This window comes from Sus scrofa, chromosome 16 (genome assembly GCF_054392235.1).
Source record: "Sus scrofa isolate SSC_HxYL_T2T_F1_AM1 chromosome 16, Sscrofa_HxYL_maternal_Yorkshire_Landrace_v2.0, whole genome shotgun sequence".
Lineage (NCBI taxonomy): Eukaryota > Metazoa > Chordata > Mammalia > Artiodactyla > Suidae > Sus > Sus scrofa.
This window is the reverse complement of record NC_139398.1, coordinates 22429276-22450662: the sequence shown is the minus strand read 5'-3', so window position 1 is coordinate 22450662 and position 21387 is coordinate 22429276. Positions and strand designations below refer to the sequence as shown.

The window sequence follows — 21387 nt, the reverse complement described above, 5'->3', positions numbered from 1 at the left end:
GGTTCATATTACTCACGTAAAAAATAAGTGTAGCATGTCATTCCAAAGGAATTGGTCTGTTGTCATAACAATGGAGCTATCATTTCATAGGCAGCCTAACATAACCATTAAGGCCACATAAGTGTTAAAGTTGGGAAGTGAATGCAGGCAACCAGGAAGCTAGAGAAACACAACCTTTCCACAGGTTTTCTTTATATATCTTTAAAGTTTTTTAGTGTCCTGAACAATGAAAGAGAATATATTATAAATAGCTGTATAAAATGTCTGTTGTACTGAGATGCCCTGGGTTTCCTAACACAGAGGAATGTTCTCAGAGGATCTAAATTATAGTACTTAAGGTTTTAAGTGTAGCTGCTCATCACAGGTCTCACTATGAGTGATTTGCAAATTAACAACCTCAAGAAATACAAAATCAAACAAAATTTGCCTTGTTTAAATTATTTATGAAATGTCCAAAATTAAGTCATGATGAACATGTTGCCAATTTTAAAAGGAAATCTATATGAGACTTCATTCACCTACATAAACTAATTCATTTGTTCTTTGATCTCCAGATCTCTGAGTATCCAGATGACCCCTTCCTCCTCCCTCCTGCCGCCAAGTTATATATTGAGTTTGCCTGCCCCATAGAGTAGAACACTTGTCATATTGAGATTAAGACAAATTAGAGAAGACCTAGACTTCCTTCTGGACAATTCCACTAAAGATCTATCTAGTTCCTTTATAATTCATGAAAGTAAGTGGAAGGTCTTTCTAGATTATCCCAATGGCCCTAGTTCTGATTAATTTAGATACATTAGCTTATACAATACGTCACACAACAAAGATTAAAATGGGATATGAATGCACATGGCCAGAGACATCATCTCTGAACATTATCTTAAAAACTGGAAATACTCAGTCTTACTTGTTATTCTACATGTGTAATAGTGAGCCAACACTTTTCAAAGAGTGAGGAAATGGCCAGTCTAGGTTAAATCATTAAAGATGAGATTTTTAAGGTCTCTTGTGGCATTGTCTTCATTCATATAATTAATTGCTATGTATTGAATACATATTATGTGCTGGGCAATATACTGAGCACTTGTGACAGAACAAGAATTAAAATATCATACAGCAGACAGTGTTAGTTTTCTTATGCTGTGTAACAAATTACTGCCAACTTTGTGGCATAAATGAACACATTTATTTCCTCACATTTCTATATGGCAGAAGTTGGGGCAGGCTCAACTGGGCCCTTTGATTAGGGTATCACAAGGCAGAAATTAAGTTTTCAGTTAAGAGGTGGTCTTTTAACAGATGTAGCAAGAGAGTCAGCTTCAAAGCTCAATTGGGTTGATGGTAGAATTAAGTTCTTATGGTTGTAGGACTGAGTTTCCATTTTCTCACTGACTGTGCCTGAGAGTCTCTCTCAGATGGTAGAGGCCACTCTCAGTCCTTTTCACATGGCCTCCTCCATCTTTAAGCCAGCAACAACTCCCTGTTTTGCCAAATCTTTGACTTTGTGTTTTGTTGGAAAAAATGTTCTGCTTTTAAATGGTACATTAAATTAGGTTAGGCTCACTGGGTAATCTTTTTATTTCCCAATTGCATCACAAAAAAATTATTTTGCTGTTCCAAGGAGTGAGGGTCATTGGGATGATCTTAGAATTCTACCTATACCAACACAGATAAAAGTAGAATACAGAGAAGATCCTTGGCAGAGACATTTCACACTCACATTTGGTGCCATACTACTCAGTGATGAAAACATCCAAGTAAAAAAAAGAAATGTTTAAAAAGAAAGAAAGAAAAAGGAAAAGGAAGACTGTGGGGAAGTAGTTAAAGGGGTGCTAAGATTCTCCTTCCAAAAGTTAAGCTAGTTCATAGCCTATGTTTGAACTTGCTATTCCATATTCTCTTTCACGTTATAGTCTTGATCCCTAGGTGTTTAGTTTCTGTCGCTGCTACTGTTTGTTTGTTGTTGTTATTGTTAGCCAACCATATGTATTTGATGTGAACATTATGAAAGATTCACTTTCCCTAGGGAAATTTTGCAGCAAGTTTTTAAATCTTTAATCAAATGAGTGTCTCTGTGTATCAGTCAGGGTTACACCAAAGAAAAAGAACCAGTGGGTTTATATACTAAGAATTTTATTGCCAGGAATTGTCATATGAAAATATAGGAGTTAGGCAAGTCCTATATTTATAGAGTAGGCTATCAGAAGGCAATCTGGAACTTTGGGGCACAGGCTGAAACTGCTATCCACAGACTGAATTTCTTCTTCTCCTCCTCCTTCTCCCCCCCCCCCCCAGGGAAACCTCAGCTGTGCTTTTAAAGTCTTTTAGTTGATTGAATCAAGCCCACTCACATTATTACACCTATAAATTGTTGCTTGATTGCATAGCTGGGTACTGTAGCTTAGTCAAGTTGACATAGAAAAAAACTCATCCCTAGTTCTTGCTTTTGTCTCTCAAGAAACAAAGATATCTGCTTTCTTTCTGAAGTATCATTATATTACACTCTATTGAAACCAGCACTTCTTTACATTTGATTTCCTCAAATGCGTATTAGACTGTCAGAGACACCCATCCGGAAAAGTGAGCAAGTGCTTAGTGGCCTTGTGCATGACTCAACCATTATGACAGTTTAGAAATGGTCCCCACTTCCCTGTATTTATTTTGATGAACAAAGTAGGTGGATATCAATAGCACAAATAACATTCTACTTCAAGTTCTAGAGCTGTTCATTGGTATCCATAGTCAGGATAGTAAAACGGTTTCAAGTCAAATAAAAAGTGAAATATTCTTGCCTATTGTTTCTATTCGATTCTGTGTTTGCCCACATTCAGAGGAAAGACCTTGAAGATGCTACACTGTAGAAAAACAATGCTTTTTAATTGGGTAAACTTTTGCGTTTAACTTTGTTCTGCAAATCTGCTGTTTTTCATGTAGACTTAAATTCCAAGCCTTCCCTAAGATTACTTCAATTCACATGTCACATTATGGAATGAAAAATTGACGCTTTCTTTTCCCTAGGTAATTTCTAAGTGTACAAATAAGAGGAGAAAGAAAAGGTCATTCATTATCTACAAAAATGTCCAGTCAATAAACTTTTCTCTTAAAAAAATGTGGTATTTATTGAAAGGTTCAAGATGAAAAATAGTAAAAGCTTACTGCAAAGCCATAATCCTTTTTAGATATTTTTAAATGTCATTTCAGTTGTTACTGATAATTACTGTCACTGTCTTCATCATTTATTTATAGAGGACATATAGATCTGGAAAACTAGGAAGACAAAATGACTAGTTTTAATTGTTATATGTAAGAGAATATTGACTTTTTTGTTTTTATATCAAATAAAAATTCCCTTTTATTTGTATATAAGAAAATATTTTTCCAAAGCTCACAGGCTCAGGTAAAATACTTCCTGAGGAAAAAAAAATATTTAAAAAAATCATGCTTTTGTATGTTTATAAATTTAAAATTCCTTTATATATTAGTTTAAGAAAATATTATAATTAAAATTGAAAAAAAGACTTCATTGTCTGAAAATAACACAGAGTATGAGATCATATTGTTCTGGTGGAGATTTCAGATACCTGAATGCCTTTGGTCTACTTTTGGAAAGGCTGTGAGATAATATTACTATGATTATTTCAATTTGAGAATTTTACCTGAGGAGAAAAAAATTAAATATAAATCCATTTTAGTACAACTCATGATAATTTTATTTTGGAAGAAGTTGGATTTGACAGGTTTTTTAACTGGAATCAATATTAGTGTATACAAAATATAGAAATAGAATGTAGAAAATATTATTTCATAAGTTTATGGATGTTACTATGTTATTTCATAATGTTGTCTGCGTAAATCAAGATTTATGTTTCTTCTATGAGAGTTCCCTCCGTGGCGCAGTGGTTAACAAATCCGACTAGGAACCATGAGGTTGCGGGTTGAGTCCCTGGCCTTGCTCAGTGGGTTGACGATCTGGCGTTGCCGTGAGCTGTGGTGTAGGTTGCAGACGCGGCTCGGATCCCGCGTTGCTGTGGCTCTGGCGTAGGCCAGCGGCTACAGCTCCGATTCGACCCCTAGCCTGGGAACCTCCATATGCCGCGGCAGCGGCCCAAGAAATAGCAAAAAAAAAAAGACAAAAAAAAAAAAAAAAAGATTTATGTTTCTTCTATGCCAAACACAATTTAAATGAGTCAAAGAGATGTATAATGATGTAACACTATTCAACTAATCACTGTTAGATTAAGTTGCCATTGAAAATAACCATTCAAACAAACTTTGGTATAGCCTGGGTTGATAAACTATGGCCAGTGGGTCAAATCTGACCTACTGTCTATTTTTGTATAGCCCACAAAGAAAGAAAGTTGTTACATTTTTAATAGTTACATCTAAAATTATTATTTAAGTACCAACATAGTATTCTCAATTTTACATCTTTACTGAAAACTAACATATATATATCATCTAATCCTTTAAGTAAATGTCTGCCAGCTTTTATGTAAAAAAAAATAAAAATAAAAATATATAGAACAATGGGGATACAGAAAACCTGAAGTCTAGCTTACTCTTTTAAAATTATTACCTTTGTGACCTCAGGCAGACTGCACTCTATTTATTAGACTCAATTTCTTCATCTGTAAAATCAACATAGTGTTATCTACTTACCTCATACATGTAGTAATTCTGGAAAGAAATAATTTGCATGCAATTTCTTTTAAAAATATATAGCATTATAATAAGAGTATATTATGAAATTAAATTAAAATAGGGCTTAAAGTTAAGAGCAGGCTCTGGAATAATTGCTGAATTTCAATCCTAGATAAACCACCTCCTAACATTGTTGATTTAGAGAAATTTACCCTAAATTAATCATATCCTACCTAAAAAACTTTCTATAACCTGTGTTTTTTCAAGAGTTGAGGCCCTGCTAAAAAGTAGCTATCAGTAAGTTCCTGTGTCCTAATTAGGTTTTATCTGCTTCCATCCAGGAAAGCCGCCTCCATTGCCCATCAGCAGTGACACATTTTCTGATAATTATTGATTTCTTCTGGAATTTCCTTTTTATGAGATTGACTCTCTTTGTAGTCCAGTTAACCAGGAAACACCCAACCATTGGTCTTGCTCTGCAATTTTGTCACCGTGACTTTTATTGCCAGGATTTTGCCTCTCAGGTCAGCTTTCATGGATGTATCAGTTTCTCATAGCTCTTACACTAACTGGAGGACATCTTTCTTCTGACTTAATCTCCTCTACAATAGTCCTAGAATACTAAGAAGCTATTGCATATAGTTCTTGGGTGGGCCAAGTCCCAACATTGACCTATCAATATACTACTGCACATTTTCTGTTATAAGAGTCCCACTTCTGTGTGAATGCCATTGTCTCACTTGCTTGCATGACAACAGTGATTTGGGGGCCTAATGTAAAACCTAAGAATTAAATCTTTCTAGTGGATGTTTTCCACATTGCACATCAGGCCACAAAACTCAATGGCAGAGCAGCAATCCTAAGCTTGCTTTGTCTGAGGACCCTGCTAGCCAAAATCCCTCATAAAGATGGCCCTACTGTATTGAATCAAACACAAACATTTGGAGTTCCTGTTGTGGCTCAGTGGGTTAGGAAACTGACATAGTATCTGTGAGGATGAGGATTTGATCCCTGGCCTCACTCAGTGTGTTAAGGATCTGGTGTTGTCATAGGCTTCAGCATGGGTCACAGATCTATCACAGATCTGGTGTTGCTGTGGCTATTGGAGCAGGACTGCAGCTGCAGCTCCAATGCAACCCCTCGCCCAGGAACTTCCATATGCCATAGGTATAGCCCTAAAAAGAAAACAAAACAAAACAAAAAAACAAAGAAAACTAACAAAGAGACAAAATTATGTCTTAGACTACTAAAACTCTGCTTTTTCTGGATGCCTTCTATATGCTCCAAAGATTATGTCAGCTCTCTTCTTAGGGCAACTCAAGGGATATCCCCAACTTCAGACAGCCTCAGGGCTCATCCGCATCCTTGACTCACTTGTGATTATTACCTCACATCCACTAAGCATTCAGTATTTATCCCTAAAATATCAGAATGCTTACAAGTATATTATCTTGAACAGCCTTCTTCTCTAGTGCTTCTAAAATGGACTGAATTTAGTAGATGATCCTAAGAAGGTTGTCTCAATAGAGATCGTTAGCTAAGATGTGCATTCAAGGGTGTGTCAAAACTCAATTCAGAAAGCCATAGGTTTAGTTTTGAAATCTTTGAGTCTGTTTCTGTTCTATGAGTTCTTTTGTATCATTTTTATAGGGATAAATTTGGAGGATGGGGTTAACATATGCACACTACTGTAAATAAAATAGATGAGTAACAAGGACCTCCTGTATAGCACAGGGAAATCTACTCAATACTGTGTGATAACCGAGACAGGGAAATAATGTGAAAAGGAATGGATATATGCATATGTATAGCTTATTTACTTTGCTGTACAACTAGAACTGAACATTGTAAGTCAACTAAACTCCAACAAAATAAAATTTAGGAAAAAACCCTCAATTTAGAAAAGTCTGCATTTTTCTATCAAGTTTCTCACTTTATGAGAAATCAAAATTTGCTAGAATAAGGATAATAGTTTTCCTATTAAATATTAAGTATTGGCGAGAAAGAAGAATTGCATTATAATGATTCCATAATAACTAGAATTACTTCAAGTTATTTATAAAAGGGTTGCTCTGGTTGTAAAAAAAAAAATAGAATTTCTATGTATTTAAATTTTTGCTAAATCATATTACTTTAGTGTGATTTTTTATAATTATATGATTTTTTTTCTTAATTAAAGCTAGTAAAAGCAGAGTGTAGTAACTTAGTGTTACCACAATTAATCCATGGTTTTGCCACTAACTGCAAGTATGTTTGTCCTCTGTCACTGGTAAAATAAATTGTATGCTTTGACTATAAATGAAGATATAAATTGTGAACTATTAATTTTCTCAAGAAATATTTGTTAACAATATATGATTCTCATATTTTCGTATCCATAGCACTGAGTTTAAAATTACTATGAAAAATCCTCAAAATGACAATTTTAGGAAATGAAAAATCACTCATTTTAAAGTGGAGAAGGATATATACCCAGCGAGACTTAAAAACATTCAATTAAATTGTAAAGTTGCCTTGTCATTATAAACTATGACTTACCTAAAAAGACACCTTAAAATAACCAGTATTTTCCTGTTGGAAATCAAGAACCTAATTCTTGGTCTTTAGATAAGAAAAATAACACTGTGTGATAAAGGTAAATGGTCCTTGCTTTGTAGTCCCTTTGAGAAAACTGCCCTGAATGAAATAGTTCTGGTGTGGTGAATTGTGATAGCTTTTCATATTTCCAAGCAGGGCAGAAGCATCTGGAAATCAAATTCCCCAAAGATTTTGTCTGTGCTGCTTTTAAACAGAATAGTAAAATGATGGAACAGGTAAACATCTGCCAGTAACAGAAAACCAATATTTTGTTCAATTGGGCATTATATGGTGTGTTCAACAAATATTTACTGAGTGTCTATTTTTTATCCAGTACTTGCATTAAACATTGAGAAAGTTATCAAACAGTGTAGATCCTTTTTATATAAACACATATGTTGAAGTTTGGAAAGAAATCAGACAAGCCCCAGGAATAAAAACCTAGAGACTGGGAAATTACATTCTGATAACAATTAAAGTAAGAGACCAGCTTTCATCTTTGAAAGGGTGGGAAATCACTTTACAGGGAGATCAAGGAGAATTTTTAATTATAAGCAAGAAATTTGCATTTTATTCAATAAGCAACTGGGGACTACTGAGATTTTCTTGACTAAATGAGTGACATGTCAATTGTTAAGCTTTGTAATAACATATATCTTCAGATGCTGTTCTTAACTGCTATCAACAGGACATGGGAGATGAGGAAAATAGCTTCTGGAATCAAGTTTATTGTTGGTCAGCTAACCTCTTAGTAAGGGCTGCCATAAAATAGTATCAACAATCTCTACTACTAGAGGGGATTAATGCAGTCTACATATTGAATTCTGGTAAGCTAGGTTAAATTGTTAAGATGGGTTTATTATCATTAGTCACTTAAAGCCAAAGCAAAAGAAAAAAACACCCCGTGATAATGATATTATGGGTGTGTTATGATTAAAAAAAAAAAAGGTGGTGCTCTTATCTTCTACACAGCACAATGAAATATTTACAGATGCGATTATTTATTTATTTATTATTTTGTTGCACCCGTGACATATGGAGGTTCCCAGGCTAGGGCTCCAATTGGAACTGTAGCCTCCAGCCTATGCCAGAGCCACAGCCACACTGGATCCGTGCTGCTTCTGTGACCTACACCACAGCTTACAGCAACGCTGAATCCTTAACCCACTGAGCGAGGCCAGGGATCAAAGCTGTGTCCTCATGGATGCTAGTTGGTTTTGCTAACAGCAGAGCCATGACAGGAACTCCCAAATGGGATAATTTAAACGTCCTGGATTCATTTCAAAAATATCCAAGATGAAGTGAGAAAATAGAGTGAGAGGATATAGAGGAAACAAGATTAGCCAGAAATTGCTGAATACAGAAGCTAGAGGATGGGAACATGGTGTCTATCAATACTCTTTACTTTACTGTTGCATTTGTCTGAGATCTTTACAATAGAAAGCTGGAAATAATTACAACTGAATGATAGAAAATAGAATCTTTTTCTATTTTCTACTCCAAAGCCCAACATTAATCTCAGATTCCTCCCCTTTAATACATAGCCCCTTCTGAGCTTCTTCAGCAGTGAAAGCAGATTACAGAAAAGGGATTTTGCTCAGTACCGAATATTTATATTTTTCTGGATCAGCCTTCTTCCTAGAAGCCACCCTTTTTTTTTTTTTTTTTTTTTTTTTTTTTTTTTTTTTTTGGCTGCACCTACAGTATGCGGAAGTTCCCAGGCTAGGAATAGAACCCACACCACAGCAGTGATCCATGACAATGTCAGATCCTGAATCCTCTGAGCCATCAGATAACTCCTAAAGTCATACTTTTACATAGTAGCTGATCTGTTTCTCTGTGGGATTGGAATCAGTTATCTTGATTTTCCCCATTCGTGATGGAAGGGAATGGAGTGTAAATGTGAAAACAGGTAATTCCTCTAATCAACCATAAGGAGTTGGTACTATTTCTTTTTCAGTTGATGCAACTGACAATTGTCATTTGAAATTATCTATGGGAGAATCAACATTCACTCTAAAAGAAGTCACCTATCTCTTTAAATTATTTAAATCTAGATTTTATAAAAATGTCTAAATTGTAGCTTATCTACCCTTTGTTTATAGAGACGTATACAAAAATCAGAAAATAATTGGAAGAGAAAATGATAAATAAAACAATTTAAGGTTTATTCTTTTTTTTATTTTTTCTAATCTATAATTCTTATAAGCAAAAAGTGGCAAGTTAACTTACCAAAATACTAATATCAAGAAAACATATTCAGTTTATGAAGATTCATAAACTTTCTTTAAAATCTACATAGAAATAGGCAAGTTGTATTATAATCTCCTTTTATTTCTTTTTAAAAATATGTATTCATGTATTATTTTTCATGTTTGTATCTAATCAACGGTAGTATACATCAGCATTTATGTTTTTTATCTTTATAAACAATGATATATTTTCTCAGTAAATATTGGAGCCACCCGATTTACACACACACACCCCATTTTGTTACAAACATCAAAATTGCTCCCCTGTGATACAGTTGCAGTTTTTATGTCCAACAGCAATTCATTGCTTTGCTTTGTAACATTCTTGCTAAACATGGGATGGAATAATTTTATTTTATGTTTGATGATAAAACTTTTTCAGGATTTACAATATAAACAAAAGCATGAAATATCTTTAGCCTAAGTCCAATTTGACATAATCATTACAATTAAAAACAAAATTTGGGGAGAATTTAGATAGTGCATATATTTTATATTTAACTAATAACATTAGCAGCTATTAATAATAGCAGCTAATATTTATTGTACCCCCATTTTGTATCAGGTATCTTCTTGGTGCTGAATATCTACTAACTCAGTCTTATTTCTACATATACATGAACTAAGTTCACATTATTTTATTCTCTTTTCTAATCTGAGGAAACTGAACCAAACGTGTATAAAATGACTAGCCCAAAGATACTTTCACAATTGGTGTTTGCTATTGCCATGTCGCTGTGTTGTTTTAATTTTGGTGAGCCACCAAAATTCCTGCTCTTTTTCCACTATTTTTATGACTGTACCATTACTACAAAACTTTAGTCCATATATTTTATGAACATGAGGTGGTTGAAAGCATTATGTCAGACTACCTACCAACAGTCCAGGAGATGTTACGAGCTCTGCATTATTCTACTGTAATAAGAAAAATAGAGTCAGCAAGGCAGATAGAAGTCACCTATTCTTTATGTTGTATAAGCAAATTATTGACTTTGGCCTAGAGTGAAAATGAACAAGTTGACAGGAGAGGAAACTGGGTATTACAGTCAGTATAACTGAAGATAGAATAAAATCTGGTATTCAGAAGTTGATGGAGTCACTGTGAGACCCTAAGAAAAAGTTCAATTCAGTAAATAACTGAAAAGGAATAAGAAGTAGTTCCTTTTAGAACCATCTGTAACAATATCAACTTCGTGATGCTATATAAAGTATTTCTATCTTAAGGCCTGTCAAATGCAGTTAGGGGCTAAGAAAGCCCAATTATTTTTCTGTAATGTAGAGTCGCCTGCTGTGGCATAGGTGCTAAAGCTATTCTGTGGTAAGATTGCAGTTCACATTAAAGAGAAGTTAGGGACAAATGGACAATGATATATGCGTATCAAGAAGTAATTAAGCAATTCATAGCAGTCATTGTTTCCAATGGAATGGCACTTTATTTCCCTATATAAAATTTTACTGATCTATTATCTGATAGGTACTAAGACATTAAGTTTAAAGTTGTCTTAAACTTTGATTGAATGGGGAATGCTCTCTACAATTTAAGAAACCATTAGAAATATAAAGTAGGTGATTTTATACCATCTTCAATATGGTGCCTTTAGAAAATAAGAAATAGGAGGAAAGGCACACAGACTATTATTACGGATATGAGGCAGCATTGACAGTTTAATTATGGTAGTGTTTAATTAAAGAAGAAATGAAGATGTCTTTTTTTATAACTTTAGGTATAACATAAAAAATAAGCTGCACATATTTAAAATATAAATTAGATGAGTTTTGAGAAATGTATACAAATTTGAAACCACTACCATACTCAAAATACTGAACATTTTTATTATTTTTATCAAAAGACTTCTTGTACCCCTTTACCATCTCTTACTCCCCCATCCTTCATCACCACTTCCCTGCCTTCTGTCACAAAGCTATCTGTTTTGTTTCCACATTTTTTAATTCTACATAAATGGAATTACATGCTACTTACTTGTTTTTTCTGACTTCTTTTCAGTCAGCACAAGGACCTTCTGGTTCAGTTTTGAGTGTCCTACAGTTTGTTCCTTTTGATAGGCATTTAGATTGTTTCCAGCTGCTTTGCTATTATGAAAATAGTCATTTGTGTACAAGTCTTTGAATGAACATATGCTTTCTCTTCTTTGGGAGTAAATACCTTAGTGTGAGATAGCTGTATCATATAACATATATATCATACAATAGGTATATTTTTAAGAAACTACCAAGTTATATTTCAAAGATCTGTAGCTGCCGGCCTACAGAACAGCAACAGCAGGTCAGATCTGAGCTGCATCTGTGACTTGCACCACAGCTCACTGCAATGCCTGATACTTTAACCTACTGTGCAAGGCCAGGGATCAAACCTGCATCTCACGGGTACTAGTCAGATTCTTAACCCACTGAGCCACAACAGGAACTCCCAGGGCATTTTTCTTTTCAATTTTAACTATGATCATAGGTGTATGGTGGTAGAAAGGACTTGAAACAATTAGATATACAGTTACAGAGTTTAAAATTAGTAGGTGTATCTAAATTAGGATTTTATTTTTATCTTAGGAATTTCTGGTGAATAGCAAATTAATTTGATACTGTTTACCATGTTAGTGCTTCTTGACCTTTCTACATCCCATTAATTTTACTCACTCTACCTTTCCCCTTTTCTGATTCTCTAAAAATGATAAAGAGTTACTCAGTAAAGATATAAACATGCTCCCTTTTTTTCTATGAAGTTCTACTGTTCATTAAATAGTATTTTATGTGTATTTTTTAGTAACTTAATTTTAAATCATTGCTAAAAATGTGTGTGGTTTGGATTTTATACACCTAATTAATCATCATTAAGAGTCAATAGCTTTAAGTAAATTCAATATTTCTTAAAGTTTATATGTTATTTATTTCATTGTGCATTTACTTAATAATCATCTCCAAAATAAACAAGATGGAATAAATCTGAGCTAACAGGAAATGGGTAAAACACCAAGCTGTTATGTCTACTGAATGCCATTTCTTTTAATTATGCACTGTGTTTTTCTGTTAGTTTAAAATAGCTGCCTACTAAAGTAGAAATGTGGTTTTAAAAATACAAAATATATTAATATTATATGTCCATTTCAAAATCATTCTCCCTAGCTTAAGCTAATTCTCAATCATTTTAATTAAACCTCCTTTCAGTTTTAACTGACCAGGACAATAAAGCAAAAGGCTAAGGATCCATTTTAGATGTAATGTAACAGCTATGTCCTTTAAAAGGAATGTGTTATAGCTACTTTTTAAAAAAATTAAAGAATTCTTGCCCTTAGCAAATGTTCTCATCTATCATGTATAATTTCAAATCAATGACTTCTGGCTGATTTTTAAAATACCTGAGCTATGAAAATAATTTTTTTCTGTAATGTCATTTTTAGAATAAAATAAAACTGTTAGGGACATTACAGGATGGAGAGAAGAGAAAACTGGATACAACTTTTCTTCTTGACTGCCCGATTACTCCTAAATTAAGTAAGACAGACTATTACAAAATTTTAGTCAAATAGAAAAGAATTTTATAGCTGACTGAAATATTAAAGATAATATAGCCTATTTTCTATATATTTTCCAATGAAATTATTACCTAGAAGCTTTTTTAAATAGCTCAAAGTTACAAAGCTAGTTAGTGCCAGACTTTTGACTGTAGTCCAAGTTGATATCCAGTCTAGCTTTTTTATGTCCAGAAGTTCACAGTATCTCCAATTCATGAGTATATAGGAGTGGTTTCAAAAATGTGGAAAGTTTAACTTAATGGCTGGTAAATTTAACCTTTTAGCCTCCACAACTTACACAAATGCGGAAACTATTAGCATTCCCCAAACATTCCTGTGTTCATATTAGCTCAACACTGCTGCTGAAAGATCAATTTCTTGTTATTTCTGTTAGCTTTTTTCTTTTTTATATTTAAAACTATTAACAGCGATGCATGGATAAAGATGATGTGGTAAGTATACAAAATGGAATACTGCTCAGCGATATAAAAGGATGAAATGTTGCCACTTGCAACAACATAGATGGACTGGGAGGGTATTATGCTAAGTGAAATAAGTTAGAGAAATATTGTATGATATCACTTATATGTGGAATCTAAAAAATACAACAAATTAGTGAATATAATGAAAAAGAAACAGACTCACAGATACAGAGAACAAACTACTGTTTACCACTCGGGGGAGAGAAGGAGTGAAAAGCAGTGTAAGGTGAGAGTATTAAGAGGTACAAACTATCGTGTATAAAATAAGCTATAAGCATATATTGCACAACACAGGGAACATAGCCAATATTTTATAATAACTATAAATTGAGCATAACTTTTAAAATTGTGAATCACCATATTGTATACCTGTGACATATAATATTGTACATCAATGATACTTCTATTAAAAATGGGCAATTAACACTAAGATTCTGAGCTTTCTTCTTTCCTGATAATTAATTCAAAAGAGAGGTAATATTTGAATCTCAAGTTCAAAGAGAAACAGGATAGAAGTCATTTAAGAATTGTAAGATCTACATCTAAAATTGTCTTAATATAATTATAGTTAACATTAAGAAAATTATATGAAAAATATAAGCGGAAAGATCCCTGTACTTATAAGGCACAAGCTTCGTACCAGCTCAGAGTAACTTCCTCCCTTCTTATATCACAGTTCTGACTCTTTAGAACAAACCCAAATAAATAAAGAATGGCTTCCATTTAGATATCCATTTAATTCCTTTTTTTTTTTTCCAAAAGATAACTGACAAACATATTTGTTAGACATAGTGGAGAGCAATAGCCTTGTCTGCAAAGGAAGACATTAGGTTTTCTGGCAAGCATCAAAGACAAAAAGGATAATCACTTGCTCTTTTTGTTCCTAAGTTCCCATCATTAAAATATGAGTAAAATACTTATCATAATGTATATCACAAGATTCCTGTAAGAATCAAATGAGACGATAGGTGGGAAATTTCTTGGTTTAAGGGCTGCATTCATTTAAGTTCTTATATCTTTTTAGATAGATTTTTTTATTAGAAGCCTTAAAAAAGCATGGTCACAACACTTCCATGTGAGATTGTGAATGTGTCTGAGAATTTCAACAGACCATATGAATAGTGAGATTCATGTAAGGTTTAAGAAACTTCTAGATAAAGCTTAAACTGGAAATGAATTATTCAGCTCTATAGTTATTTTAAGCTTTGATATTATATTACTTCTCTTGGAAAACTGATATATCAGAAATCATCTTAATTTTGGCTTAATACATTTTTAGTAAATGTTCTTGAGATCACTGTGTACTAGAGTAGGATCATTTTCCTATCCTAAGCAAAAACTACTATTTGAGGAAGAGGGGAAATGAATTGCAAAAGAGAAAAAAAAATTGAAATTGACCAATTTGAGCTAATGAAATGATATTATTTAAAAGTTCTAATTTAGTTTATTTCTTAGACTAAAGTTTATTTTCGTTGAAGTTAATTTTCTGACCAAATATAGATAAATGTTTATTGTGGTTAAGCTGTTATAATGTAATATTTTATTAATCATAATACGGTTTTAAGGATGAAAAATGTTGTTTTGCAAATCACGAGATAAGTTTCCTATTCTTTTGGAAGCAAGTGCTTTCACTGATTTTGGAGTTGGAGAATTTCTAAGCATCAACTGAAGTGGCCTGAGTTTTAACTCTGGTTTACTCTGTACTGGCTATTCAGCAGTAGGAAATTTACTTAACTTCACAGAGCCTTAGCTTAATTGATAAAAAAAAAATAATGAGATGATAATGTTTGCTTCATATGATTGTTCTAAGGGTTTCAAGGACAATGGGTATAGCTGAAGTGTATGCAAAGCATCTGGCACATAGTAAGCATTTAATATGTAATACCTATAATCACCAGTACTATGTCCTCTTTACACACACTACAAAATAGTATTATTCTGCTTTGTCAGTCATGAGTGTACTTCTACAGAAAATCAATTATTTCCTAAACATAATATTAAAAAAAAACAACGGCCACAGAATTATTCTTAGTCTCTGTAGAAAATATCCAGAGTGAAAAACCCTTAGATCCTATGAGAACACCAAGACTTATTTTGGAAGTATCGCTAATGAAATCTGTTGCAGTCAGGACTTTCCAGGTAGAAACTATCTACTATGGGACAAAATTACCTTAACTTAGAGTATACCTGTTTTAGTTGGTGACAATTATTGCTAATGGACAGACTTCAAGAAAATAAGCACTGTCTTAAGGTTTTAAAAAAGCTTTTAAAAAGATGTCACTATTTAAGATGCTCAGATGAAGCTTAGAAAAATACATGACTGGGATGCTATAATTGTTAGACCTACTACACATCAGAACCATGGAATCCATCAGATTTTAATTCACAAGTGCTACGTTAAGAACTAGTCAGGATCCTTGCAGAAGAAAATATTAGTTATATTTCCTACTATTTATTTTACATTTATTTACATACATCATTTTGATTTAAGCGGTCTCTCTTCTACTCGAACACTCTAACGCCAGTCTATAATTGGGTAGTGTGTTTCCTGCTAAATGGTGGCAGAAGTGTTCTTCCTCTCCTGAATCCATCAACTGGGTTTCCTCACCTTCGCCTCTCACCCTCCACCAGCGGAGGGAGCAAGAGACCTCCTCTGCCTGGGACACAGGCTCAGCTCTCCTGGGCTTCTGCCTGGTACATCTCTTTAAAATCAAATGTCTGTCCTATTATAAAAACTCAGTTACACTGAAGTTTATCTCGTCCAAGAAGTTCCACCATCAAAAAGCTTGTTTTTGAAAGAAATACTTTTTTATATTTACTTGGGAATATAGACAGCAAACAAGTTCTCCTTTATTTATGTTTTGTGTATCCCTTTACTGAAATTTGGTATTTTTCAAAAATACATGTAAATTGCAGATATAGCCTCTCTCTCCATAGTGCGCTCTCTCTCTCTCTCTCTTTCTCTCTCTCTCTCTCACATACACACACACACACACACACACACACACACACACACACACACACACAGACACCCAAGGAATGCCATATGTCCCAAGTGAGCCTCACTTGGAAAAACAGAAATGCTGAACACATCACACAGGACCATTGTGATAGGACATTTGTCAGTTTTCTCCCTGGCAGGGAGATTTTTCTCACCCTCAAGACATGCAAATGACTTTTTTCATCTGTTCTTTTTATGTTATTGGAATAATTTTCCCCTATAGAAGTGAGAGCTGTCAAAACTTAATCATTTGGGGGTTTAGCACTTAGTTCCAAAATCTTTTTGACAGAATTAAATCTCTCTGAGGAAGTGGTAACTTTTGATATCAGAAACGTTGAATTGCTTCTCAGGTGGTCAGCGGATGGCAATCAGCAGGTTGTTAAAGGCACAGCATATATTTAATAGGTCATTTGACATTTTGGATCCTCTTACCCTTGTTTTTGTTTGAGAAAAATCAGCATTTCAACAATAGTAGAAGAGATGATTTAGTTAGGTGTAATGATGCATTCTCCTATACTATAGGAGTAATAGCTATTCAGGTTAAGAGTATAATGCAAACATTTTTGCAAGTGGGATGCTAATTAAAAAGGCTATTTGAAAAACTACATAAGCAGCGCTTCTCCGTGTCTTGGTTTGAGTGCTTGTGTCTGTAAGAAACTGCCAAACATGCTTATTTTGTATGAATACTTCCTTTTTTTTAATCACTCAGAGTTGCACTCTAGAGGGCTGTGATAAACCTTTAAAAACATTTTACTTAGACAAAGGTTGAAGTATGTACCAGGCTTGGGGCGAAGACAGGCACAGCTATCTCTTTGATCACATCTCTTTGAACATTTTTCAGCTTTAGTTTTGTCTTCCAAATCAGCTCCATCAGTGGATTAATTGTTTCACTGTTCCTGCTGTTTCACACGAAGTCACCTGGCAGAACCGCAGGAGAAAGCACCCGTTTGTTTAAGCCCTTTGTGGCTTGCCGCTGTGGCTCATCCCCTTTGCAAATTACAGTCAGAGTGGTAGTTCATCCATTAGGCTGGAAAAGACAAGATTTCCAAGTGGCCCTGGTGCCTTTTCCAGTTCCCAGGAGGCCCACCACCCCTCGGCGTGTGTTCCCTGCACACACAGAGTGTTCCCTGCTAATCAGGTCAATGATGATCGCCCAGCTCCAGGGACCTGACAGGAGCCTATCACAGCAGTTAGGGAGCCACCAAACGCAGCAGGCTCAGAGGATCTCCCGTTAAGAAACATCCGTCGCTTAGTCCTCATTTACTCACTGGAACCTCTGAGGATTTCAGCTTCTCTTTTTGTTCTCTTAGACAGTGAGGGGCTCCACGTAAACAGGAAAAAAAGCAGCCCAGCATGCAGCTACTTGGAGGGTGTTGATTGAAAACTTCACTCTTCCCTCCCTGTTCACGGTTGATTTGACTGATTTCTCACCTCCTTCACAGTGAATATTTCAATTAAGGTAAGTGCCGCTTGATCTGAAAGACTGCATCACACTGAATTTCTGCATGGAAAGTTCTAACTGACTAAACTGACATTCTGCACTGCAGCAAGTGACTGTTTATGTCAGGGAAAGGCTTAGTTTATAAGCAAGTGTCCTAGAATGAAAGCTGATGTTTGGGGATAATGAAATTACAGAGCAATTTCTTTTGAAATTTAAGTATTCTAACTTGCAACAAGAGAAAATAGGAAAAGAGAGTTAATTTCTCATTTTAGATTTTTAAATAATCTAGAGAATTGCAAGGTGCTAAGGTAACTTGATTTTGATTGAAGTGTTTTGTTGATGTCATACGGTAAGATCTTTGAGTCTGAAAGCTTCAAAGTTCAATTAGATGGAAAGAAAATTTGCAAATGAGAGTTGAGGTTTTATGCAGCTTTTTTACTTTAACAACGTCCCTGAGAGTTCCCTCTGGGTTGAAGGATTTAGGACTAAATCCTTGAATATTTTAATAGTGTCCATTTAGCAATTAAAATTTAAATAAAGTTTCTGATGGAGCTGTTAAGAAAAATGAATCAAAAAGATTTATCATATACTGATATGATCTACAATTTTTATACAAGACAGGTGAATTTTTATGAGACAGATTATTATAAAGAAAAGTAAACAAAAATTACCTTCTTTCCAAAATGCTTATCTTTGAAGGGAGAATTCTTCAATAATAGATTTCATTTATGTGTATTGACATCTTGGCTTCTATGTTTGAGGCTGGACTTTGTCATCAAACAAGAGTAAACTAAGGTTAAACTTGCATTTTACATGCCTTACAGTAATTATTTAGGTAATTTAGACAAATTAACACACATTATTTCTTTTAAACCCTTTCCTTATAAGATTGTTAAATATATCTAGAAGCAATGGAAGCAACTCTTCCAAAGTTAGATTTAATTATCTGAACTTTCCCACTTTACTTTGCACTTGTAAATATAGTCTGATGGTTTTATCCCACATTATGCTAAATTTCTATGTAATCAAAAAATGAAATGATTTTACCACCATGAGTATGTAATTCATTGATTAGCACTCTAACCACATGAGTGAATAATAGCAACTAATTTCCTTGTTATGATGTTAATACTCATACTTCAAAAAGATTTTCTAACAATGAAAACAGATATTCATTTAAAATACAAGTGTATATTGTCATGAGGTCATACACAGATTGCATTTCAATAACATCTGTTATGCTAAAGCACAAAGTAAAATCTAGCTGCTTTTTTTTGTAAATATTTATAACGGTATCTTAAACGGGCTTCAAATAATGAGCACTCATATTTCCTGAAATATTGAGTCCATGTTTCTCCTGGGGTATCCTGAGATGGGACGTTTTATGAAGATATCAGAACACTGTTTGTATTAATTGGCTAGCCTTCCAAAATTCTCTAGAGAGCTTTTCAGGCTGATGTTATTGCTTCCCCCAGAGGAATAAAAATATTTTTGAGTACCCATAGGCACTGATGTGTATTAGCTGGTTGTCTGTACGGTTTTAGCCAAAGCTTGAAGACATTTATTTACTTCTGTTGCAATGAGCCTTCTATCACTCTTCAGGGCAATGGTTTGTCAACTGATTCAAAGCTACCTCAGAGTAGTGCTTGACTCTTCACTCTCTTTGGGTCTTAGGCATCTTCTTTTTTTTTTTTTTACATTTTAAGCAACACTTGATAAACAGAAAGAGGCAGCATTAACCAAGAACAGTCACGTTTGTTAGTAGCAAACTTGTACATTGCTGAAAACAGCTCTGTATTATAAGGTATTCCTTGTGCCAGATTCAAAATTCATGGTGGTATCCTGCCCAATGAACTTTTATTAGAGGTGCTTACTGGATATATATGACCCTTGGAGGATGTGTCTCGTGTGTAATCAAATATTTATTTTAAAAGATGAAAGCAGTTGTAGTTTTTTATTTTAAAAGATACACTTACATGTTTTTGCTTGTTTGTTTTTGTTTTTGCTTTTTAGGGCCGCACCTGCGGCCTATGGAAGTTCCCAGGCTAGGGACGGAATCAGAGCTACAGCTGCAGGCCTACACCACAGCAACACGGGATCTGAGCTGCATCTGTGACCTCCACCACAGCTCATGGCAACACCGGATCCTTAACCCACTGAGCAAGGCCAGGGATCGAACCTGCATTTTCATCGATACTGTTCAGGTTTGCCACTGCTGAGCCACGATGGGATTTCTCCAGTTAAAATTTTTAAAGGGATTTAAAAGTGCAGCTATCTTAATTTACTTCACACAGACTGAAAAAAGAATGAGGAAAATCTTGGGCGCAATTAAGAATTAGGAACTGTTAATGATACATAGCGTCACAGCACCTTGATCAGATATTTTTTTCCCACATGTTATCCCCAGGTTCCACCTTACTCCTAGGTCCTATATTGCATCGCATTTTTCATTCACCAGTTGGTAATTTATTCCTCTTGTGAGATCAGACACATCTTATAGGATAACCTCACTTAGAATAGACGGTTTCAAAATTTAAGCCCCCCCCCAAATCTGAGAAAACTTTATAAAACTTGTCTTAAGATCTATAACCTGCTCTGAGGTAGGTAGTATTTTCTATAAAAGATGCTGGGTTGAGGCTGTGTCTACCTAGACTTCTAAATGCTGGACAGCTGGGTATAAGCCTTGTATGTATGATTCTTTAATCACCAAATCAAAATGATAACATAGGAGGTAATTTACCCCTATTTTCTAGATGAGGAGATGCAGTCTGGGACAGCACATGTAACTGGGCCAAATGTGGTACCATAGACAGTAGATCTATGATTCGGGCTCAGGTTAAGGTGTGTTTAAAGCTTATAATCTTTACACTATACTTTTTATTACCTTATACATGGTAGCCTTTTTCCAATATTTGATGTGACACTCATGAATACTTTAAGATAGTGCAGATTAATTCTCTTACCCTCAGAATAGTTTAATTCTTGCCTTATTCAAAATGAATGGTTTTCTAAACTCCATAGCTATCAGTGTTTGAAAGAAGCGTATACTTTGTTCTTTTAGGTGCTGATAGAGGTTAGTACTCAAGTCTTTGCCTCAAGCTCATTCTGATTACCACTTACAGAAAAAGCACTCTACTAGAGGGATAATCAGTAGTCAAATTTAGCATCTGCAATATATACATCTTTCCAAGAGAGGTAGACAAACTCTGAGGACAAAATCAAATAAAGAGTAGAGATGTAAATTCAATGCCACTTATATTGAAAAAATGAAAATAAAATGAAGTTGAAGAGAGTTTGTGGTTTATAGCAAAATACAATCACATTATTAGAAAAGATAAAGACAATGACAATTAGAATTGAATGCTGGAAAGAAAAAAAAGGTTCACATATACGGGAACTTATTTTCTATATTAACTTTACATAAGCCTTCACATGTATACACAGAGATTTGCTATGACTAATGATG

At 34.4% G+C, this 21387-nt stretch overlaps 1 protein-coding gene across 18 annotated transcripts in view; it reads left to right on the top strand.

The window, feature by feature from the left end:
- The window catches only part of CDH12 (cadherin 12), a 989627-nt gene that overhangs the window by 571580 nt on the left and 396660 nt on the right, over nucleotides 1–21387 (top strand). For 10 of the 18 annotated variants that reach the window (XM_021077038.2, XM_021077036.2, XM_085001687.1 and 7 more), the window contains one exon: nucleotides 17791–17939. The exons of 4 other annotated variants lie outside the window; for them this stretch is intronic. The gene's annotated coding sequence lies outside the window, so the exon portion shown is untranslated. Of the gene's footprint in view, nucleotides 1–17769; nucleotides 17940–21387 lie in introns of all 18 variants that reach the window. 4 more of the 18 variants (XM_085001675.1, XM_085001688.1, XM_013984708.3 and 1 more) reach the window with 2 other exon arrangements.